This window comes from Mycetomoellerius zeteki, unplaced genomic scaffold, assembly GCF_001594055.1.
Source record: "Mycetomoellerius zeteki isolate Tzet28-1 unplaced genomic scaffold, Tzet1.0 scaffold261, whole genome shotgun sequence".
Lineage (NCBI taxonomy): Eukaryota > Metazoa > Arthropoda > Insecta > Hymenoptera > Formicidae > Mycetomoellerius > Mycetomoellerius zeteki.
Genome location: NW_017257240.1, coordinates 17,875 through 26,011, shown reverse-complemented (window position 1 = coordinate 26,011; position 8,137 = coordinate 17,875).

Sequence of the window (8,137 nt, the reverse complement as noted above, 5' to 3'; positions counted from 1 at the left end):
CTCACGCCGCCTTAGTCGCTCCCGCGGCAATTGCCTGTAAGGAGTTCTGCTACAGGAAAACAAGTTATACTCAGGGCGTTAATTCGAAAATATTGAACGGTATCACCTGTGCGCTACCCCTCCTCTGGGCGGCCTCGGGCCTCCAATATGATCTTCTATTCTCTTCTTTGCCGCCTCCTTGAGATAGTGAGGATGTGTCGCACATTAAATTACCTACCGCAGCCGCCGATACTAAAAATCTTAAATAAATTCACAAAAAGAAATATAATACTACGCGAAACGCGACGACAAAAATCTTCAAATTATCGCTCGAACATCGCAACAAGCGTCGGCACGCGTGCCCTCCGTGTCGGGAGGACTCAGAACAAATTTGCCGCGCCGCTTCGGCCAGGTCGAATGACCCTTGTGACGGACGGTGAAAAACGTCACATCACAATCTTCAAGAATCTTAGTATTACAGTTTATGGTACAACTATTACTCCTTCATCTGGTGTTAGATTTTTCGGAGTCAACCTTGACCCCAAGCTATCCGGTACAAAACATATGGATTTTCCACGAAAGAAAAAAATCATGGAGTCTACAGAACGTAATACCCTCGGCCTTAAATAAATGTTGGGGGATGTAAACACAACATTTGCAAATAAATTTCGATTCTTTTCTTTCGTTGGTTATATTCAATTTAACTTCCTACTTCTAAAAGAATCCACATTTAAGCAATTCGTACTTAAATGTGTTTTTGATTTTCAAAGAAGTAGGAAAGGAAAAGATTTTCAACTCTCTTATTTTTAATCCTTTCATCCTTCTTGTTACTTATTATCTACAGATTCTTATTATCTACAGATACGTATATTTAATACCGATATTCTGTGTAAGGTAATTAGTAGCACATCCGTGTGTCGATACATGCTTACATACATGATGCACCCACCTGCAGGTAATCATGAGAATATACACATTATTTAATATTATTTATATGCACATTATTCAATGTGAATAAGAATGACTTTTGTAATGTATGTATCATATATCCATGCACTTAAAGTATATATACATATACGGTAACATGTTAGTTTTCTTTTCTATGTAATATGAATATTTTTTTTTATATTTGGAAAGAGGAAAGAAAGAGTGGCTTTTCTCGAACCCATTCTTTCGTCTTCCTTCGCTTATATCTACGAGTAATTAGCGCTTAAAAACCCCAGACCTCCTCCATGTCTGAGGGACATTCCCGTTTTTCGTGGATTTATAGACTGTCGATCGAGCAATTGAGGGAGGAATTATCGCGGCGAGGACAGGAGATCGAAGGGAGCACCACGATACTGCACGATCGTTTACTACGTTACGAGTTGGACTCGCCGGTGAGTGAGGGCCCCTCGCGACAAGCCAGGGACGGCGCGTCAGCCGCTTTACACCCTCCGATCATCACACCTGTCCAACCCGATAGCCCCGGACATATCCTACGGGATTATTCGGGGGACCGCACGGATCCTCGCGATGCGTCCCCGCCGGCCGAATCGTCATCTTTGCGCGTCGCTAACGCTTCGTATCTTCCACAGGCTTCGGCCGTGGACATTTACAACGCGTTGCGTAAATGGAATCTAACTTTTTCGGGTGCACACGGCGGGGAGGCGGAAGCTTTTCTCATTCGTATTGAGGAGGGTCACGAACTGTTTCCCGTTAGCGATCAAGGTCTTTTTCGGAGCTTGCCTTTCTTCTTATCGGGTACTACGCTTCACTGGTTTCGCACTCGCCGTTCGGAGTGGCAAACGTGGGATCAGTTTGTGACCGCGTGGAGAAGACGTTTTGGCGATCCGGATTTTCAGTACGCGTTGCGGGATGAGATCTTCCGACGCACACAGGGGGAGTATGAGTCGGTTGCAGATTATCTTACTTGCATGCAAGCTCTTTTCAATCGCTTGAGCCCGTCGTGGGATTTGACCGAGCAGCTAAACTACGCGCACCGTAACATGCTGCCGCGTGTGCAGATAGCCCTTCGCCGTGACAAATTCCGTGATTTTGCGACTTTGAAGTTGTTAGCGTCGCGGATTGAGGTTAGTTGCAACGCTGCGACTAATTATCGGGCCCCTCCCACTCCGGAGAAGTCACTTTTCCCGGAGTTAGCGTATCGTTCGCCACGTAAAGCGTCGCGGGGCGGTCAGACGGGCGCGATGGGACTTTTGGCCCCGGTTGTTACGAGGAATCGGAAGATCGCCGGTCGTGGTCGAGTCAGCGCGGTGGCAAGCGGGCCAAGCACGGCCGCTGGGCCGGGAACTTCCGCGGTCTCGGCTTCCGCTCTTGTGCGTCCGGTGAGTGCCGTTAAGTGTTGGAGAAGATCGGTCATATCGCGCGGGTATGTGGGGAGAGACGGCGTACGTATTGTTTCCGTTGTGGAAGACCAGACATGACCGTGAAGGCGTGCCCCACCTGTTCGGGAAACGCGGAGGAGAATCGCTAGGGCGGGTCGCCGCAACTCCCGCGAATCTGATGAAGACCCGTGTTGAACATAACGCCAAGACGCTAGGATATCTGGCGACGACCTTTCGCGTATCGCAATCGACCCCATTGCGTTACTTCCGTATTTTTATCGGAGGACATTCGTTATCGGCTCTGGTGGATTCCGGGTCAAGTCGAAGGATTCTTGGTGACGAGGGTATCGAGATTGTACGACGGTTGGGTTTGGCGACTACCCCCACTCGAGATTTTCGTATTCGTACCGCGAACGGACAATTGGCGAGAATCAAGGAGGAAATCGATTTATTGCTGCATTTAGAGGGGATACCGCGTAAAGTTACTGTTTGTTTGCTTCCGAATTTAACTGTTTCGTGTATTGTAGGGATAGATTTCCTGTGCGCATTCGGTATCGGGTTGGATTTCGCGTCCTCGGAGTGGTATTTCGCGAGTTGCCCAAGGGAGCGATATTCTTTTACGAATAGTAGCGATGAGGATCTGAATACTTGTTGTGGGCTTCCCGAATTGACCCCCGATCAGAATAAGCGTCTGAAAAATTTTCTAGAGGGAAAAATGCCGAGAGCAGTTGAGGATCCGGGTGTCACTTCTCTTACCGAACATAAGATAGATGTAGAGCAGAACGCGCCTATTAAACAGCGTTGCTACCTGGTCTCGTCTAAAGTTCAGGAAGCCAACCGTGAAGAGGTGGATAAAATGCTGGCGGCCGGAATAATAGAGCCATCGTTTAGTGAGTGGTCGAACCCTATCGTGATGGTCAAAAAGCCTAATGGAAAATATCGGTTTTGCTTAGATTTTCGTAAAGTAAATAGCATGTCGAAAAAGGATGCGTATCCACTACCCAATATGAACGGCATCCTAGATAAATTACGTTCCGCGCGATACATTTCGACGATAGATCTGAGCCAGGCAAACTTTCAAATACCTCTGGCGAAGGAGAGTTGCGAGATCACTGCGTTTAGTGTCCCGGGTACTTAATAAAAACTTTATCATTTTACGCGAATGCCTTACGGGTTGACTGGAGCGCCCGCGACGTTCCAGCGACTTTTAGATAAGTTAATCGGACCGGAAATGGAACCACATGCGTTTGCGTACTTGGACGACATAGTTATTGTAACGCCTACTTTTGAGGAACACTTGGAATGGCTTGAACGTGTCTCAGATAGAATCTTTGCTGCTGGTCTTACAGTAAATCCCGAGAAGTGTGAATTTTGTTGTTCAAAGGTCTGTTATTTGGGATTTGTGGTACAAAGGGACTGCTTAACCGTCGATCCGGAAAAAAACACGACCAATCCTAGAATATCGCTCCACGTAACATTAAGCAGTTACGCAGATTTTTGGGCATGTCGTCTTGGTACCGTCGCTTTATTCCGCGATTCGCCACCGTCAGCGAACCCCTAACTATTGAGAAAGGCTATTGAGAAAGAACCAGCGTTGAGTGTGGGGTAGCGAGCAAGAGCACGCCCTCGAACAGATTCGTGCAAAGTTAATATCTGCCCCGACGTTATCGTGCCCTGATTTTAACGTTCCGTTCGTTCTGCAGACCGACGCCAGTTCCGTTGGTATCGGCGCTGTCTTAACGCAAGTTGTGGGCGGGGTAGAGAATATTATTGCTTTCGCGAGCCGCGCACTTTCAGACCCGGAGAAGAAGTACTCTGTTACCGAACAGGAATGTTTAGACGTTGTCTGGGCGATACAGAAGTTCCGACCATATTTAGAGGTACGGGTTTACGGTGGTGACCGACCACAGTAGCCTGCGTTGGCTTCACCATCTGAAAAACCCGACTGGCCGTCTGGCACGTTGGACGTTAGAGTTGTTAGAGTACGATTACACGATCGTACATAGGAAAGGTGCCTTACACCACATGCCGGATGCGTTATCGCGTGCTTTTGAGAGTGACGTCGACGGTGATAGCGAAAATTATTGTCGTTCCTCCCATACGTAAAAGGAACAGATCGAATCGGTAAGATCTTGAACAAACACAACATCCGGACTATCTTCAAGCCTCCAAGGAAGAGCGAACAAATATTGAGAAATCCCAAGGATCAGAGACCTCCACTTAGTTCGGCAGGAGTGTACAAAATACCCTGTTCATGCGGGAAGATGTATATTGGCGAAACCGGAAGAACGGTCAACACACGAATGAAGGAGCATGAACGGGACATCAGGCTGAAACACGTCACACAATCAGCCCTGGCAGAACGCAACTTGGAGACAGGACACCGAATACTATTCGACAAAACGACAACCTTAGCCACGACAACATCGTATTTCCCGAGGAAACATAGAGAGGCCCTGGAAATACAGAAACATCCAGATAACTTAAACAGAGACTCAGGTTATACTGTGAACAAGATATGGAAAACTGCTCTCATGACAGACCAACGGAGTATCCCCCACTTCCCAAAATCCCCCCCCTCCCGAGCGTTTTACCTATAAAAAGAGTCCCCCGGGGAAGCAGCTCAATATCAGTGCACTCCTCGCCCTGATGAAGTGAACAGCATGATTCACGAAACGTTGGCATCGACCATGAAAGAAGACACGGTGATAACCCGCAAACCTTCTAATATAATACAAGACTTGTACCACTTTACGAAGTGGGTCGAGTGCCGTGCACTAAGGGCCGCGAATGGCAAGACCATCTGTGAGGCCTTAGGCGATCTTATTATTTCGCGATGGGGCACACCAAAATTCTTGCTAACCGATAACGGCACGGAATTTGTCAACAGGACATTACGAACATTTGCCGAAGAACACGGTATCAATCATACTACCGTTCCGCCGTATCACCCGCAAGCCAATCCCGTAGAGCGAGTGAATCGCGTGCTCAAAACTATGATTATCGCCTTCCTCGATCGCGACCACCGCGAATGGGACGTTCACCTAAAGGACTTTCGGTTTGCGTATAATACCACCCATCATTCGTCGGTGGGGACCTCACTCGCTTTTCTGAATTTAGGTCGCGAATTAGAGCCCACGCATTCACTACGTCGGCGGTGTCAGGGGATGACCGAAGTGAAGCCGCGAGACGCCGCGAAGTGGGAGGAACGCATGCTGAAGTTGCAATCGTTACAACAGTGGGTTAGAGAAAACTTGGATCAAGCCCACCAACAGGCTAAATATTATAATTCGCGTAGGCGCAATCGGAGATTTAAAATAGGGGACCTAGTCTTGAGACGACAACACACACTTTCGTCGGCGGCTCATAATGTCGCCGCCAAGCTCTCGCCGAAATTTCAGGGCCCTCTCAAGTCGAATTCTCTCTCCCGTAGTGTATGAACTGACGACTCTCGACAATGTCATCGCTAGGAAGATACACGTTAAAGACCTGAAACCATATCACCTTCCATAGCCCCATCTCATCCCTAGTTGCGCCCACAGATACCGAGATTGCCGTTACCGCCGTCATCACCGAGGAATGGAGGAGGTATGGGAGGAGTTCTGGCGGCGCTACGAGCCTGACCTCCGGCGGTTGGAAGAGGAGAACCCCGCCTTCTGGCGAGTATGCCGAGCGGCAGCCGCTATACGACCCGCGGCACCCTAGTACAAGACTGGCCCACCATGCGGGATGCTGGGGTGCAGGCGGGCCCCTCAGGCCCGTATCCATGGACCGCGGGGTACGGGCAGTCCCCGCCAGGAGAGTCGCTGCCACCCAGACGTTTCCGATCGAGCGAGGGGCTGCTGTCCAGACGGATCCGGTGCTGGCGGTGGGACCCACATTGAAGGAGTGGTCCAGGGAGCGGTCGGAGAGGCGTGAGAGGGGCGAGAGAGAGGGAGAAGGCTGGCAAGCTCGAAGAGGGGAAGCGGGCGAAGGAGGAACCAGGCCCCAAGAAGAGCGCCCAGCACTCCTCCGAATAGGGTGCTGGAACTGCGGATCTCTGGGGCGCCGCTATTCCCGGGCTATGACCCGACCCCAAGGACCGCCTTTTCTGTTACGGATGCGGCCAGAGGGGAATCACCCTCCGTGAGTGCGGACGATGCCGAGAAGCGTGGAGGCGAAGGGGGTTCCCAAGAGGTGACGGAAAGAGCTGTACCGAGGGGAGAGTAGAGGGAAAATAAATTAGATTATCCAATTTCCGTCTATTTCCTTTCATACCCCTCATCCTCCCCAGCGCTCCGCGCCCTGTGGTATTGGGCCCCGGTTGAAACGATGGTGGTTAGCTTCATAACATCCCCCGCTAAGATGAAACTGGCTGAGTGGCGCGGAATCGGAGTTACTCTGTAGTCGAAAGTTTTTTCTCCTTTTCGTGTTGTATTTTGCGCGATTCTGATCTCACGATACCGTTTCCCCCGTTGGATTTTTTGGGAGAGGGGAGACTATCGAGCGAGTTGCGTACCGGAAGCCAAAATTTTTTTTTCTGTTGCGTTTTGCGAATTTAGTGCATACTTGAGAGTACAGAGCTATTGCGTTATAGTAGAGGAATATTTTTTGGTTTGCGTTTGAGAGTCAGATGACTTAGAAGTGTAGGAGAGTCTGAGTGTCGTATTGTTGCGTCAACGTTTCGTGTCGCGTACTATCGTCGTCGTAGTAGATCCTAGATTTCAAAGGATGTTCTCGCGTGTTCACGCATTCCGAAGATTTTCGTAACTGTGCCATGGATCTCCGTAACCGCGATACATGCGTAGCGTAGCATTACGCTAGAATCGAGAGCTCGTCCATCAGAAAAGAGAAGCGGTTACTTAATACCGCGTGTCGAGAACGTATCGCGGAGGCCAGAGCGCTTGCATACCGCAGAGTCAATTCGTCTGCCTCTACGTCGGAAACCGTGTAATTGATTTAGAGAATATATTTGTTATTATCTCACTGTCATTAATTCCGTTCTATTTTACTGTAGTCTCGCCTTACTCGTTCTTCAAAAGATCCTCCGTTTCCGACCACGAACCATCCCTTCTGCCATTATCGTGGCTGAGCAGTCGGTTATTAGAGCCATCCGCGTTTGTGATTCTCTACACCTCTGTATTTTCGAGTGAGAACGTACCGAAAAGATTTAAGAAAGAGGGGCACGCTCTCTCGTGCCTGGCGTCCAATTATTGACGTTGAAGTTTAGAGCATGTAGAATTTGAGAAAGCCGTTGTGGCGTTGAGCATTTTTAATGTTATCGTGAAGGTATCGACGGAAGAGAGGTAGAGCAATACTCGAGAACGCGCGACGAAGTGGCACCACGCTCGTGAGTGCGGTCGCAAGGTACATAACTGTTTTTGCGAAAAAATCATGAGCTGAGTCTTCTTCAGAGAAATATCGAGTCCCCTACCCCCCAAGAACTGTTGAAGATTCGAAAGCGATTGCTGAAACGAATGAAGCGAGGCCGCAAGATCTAAGTCGGAAGCGAAGATTACAATGTCATCGGCGAATTGCAGAAGGTGGGTGTTCTGATCTAGAGCGTCCCTCAGATATACAGGGTGTCTCAAAATTAGTATAGTGTCCTTGAATTGACGTATTCCTGACATGATTCTAAGACGATTTTTCCTTTGCCAAAATTTTATACGAGACTTAGTTTTTGAAATATAAAGAGAAATAGTTAGCGAATTACGAGTCGCGTACGGAAGGTAGGTAGGGCCGGCGCACGCACCGTCGGACGCGGGCGCTCAGTTACGATCAGCTGTTCGCAACGCGTGACACGATGGTATGCACACGTTTCCCTCTACCTCTCTCTCTCTCTCTCTCTCTCT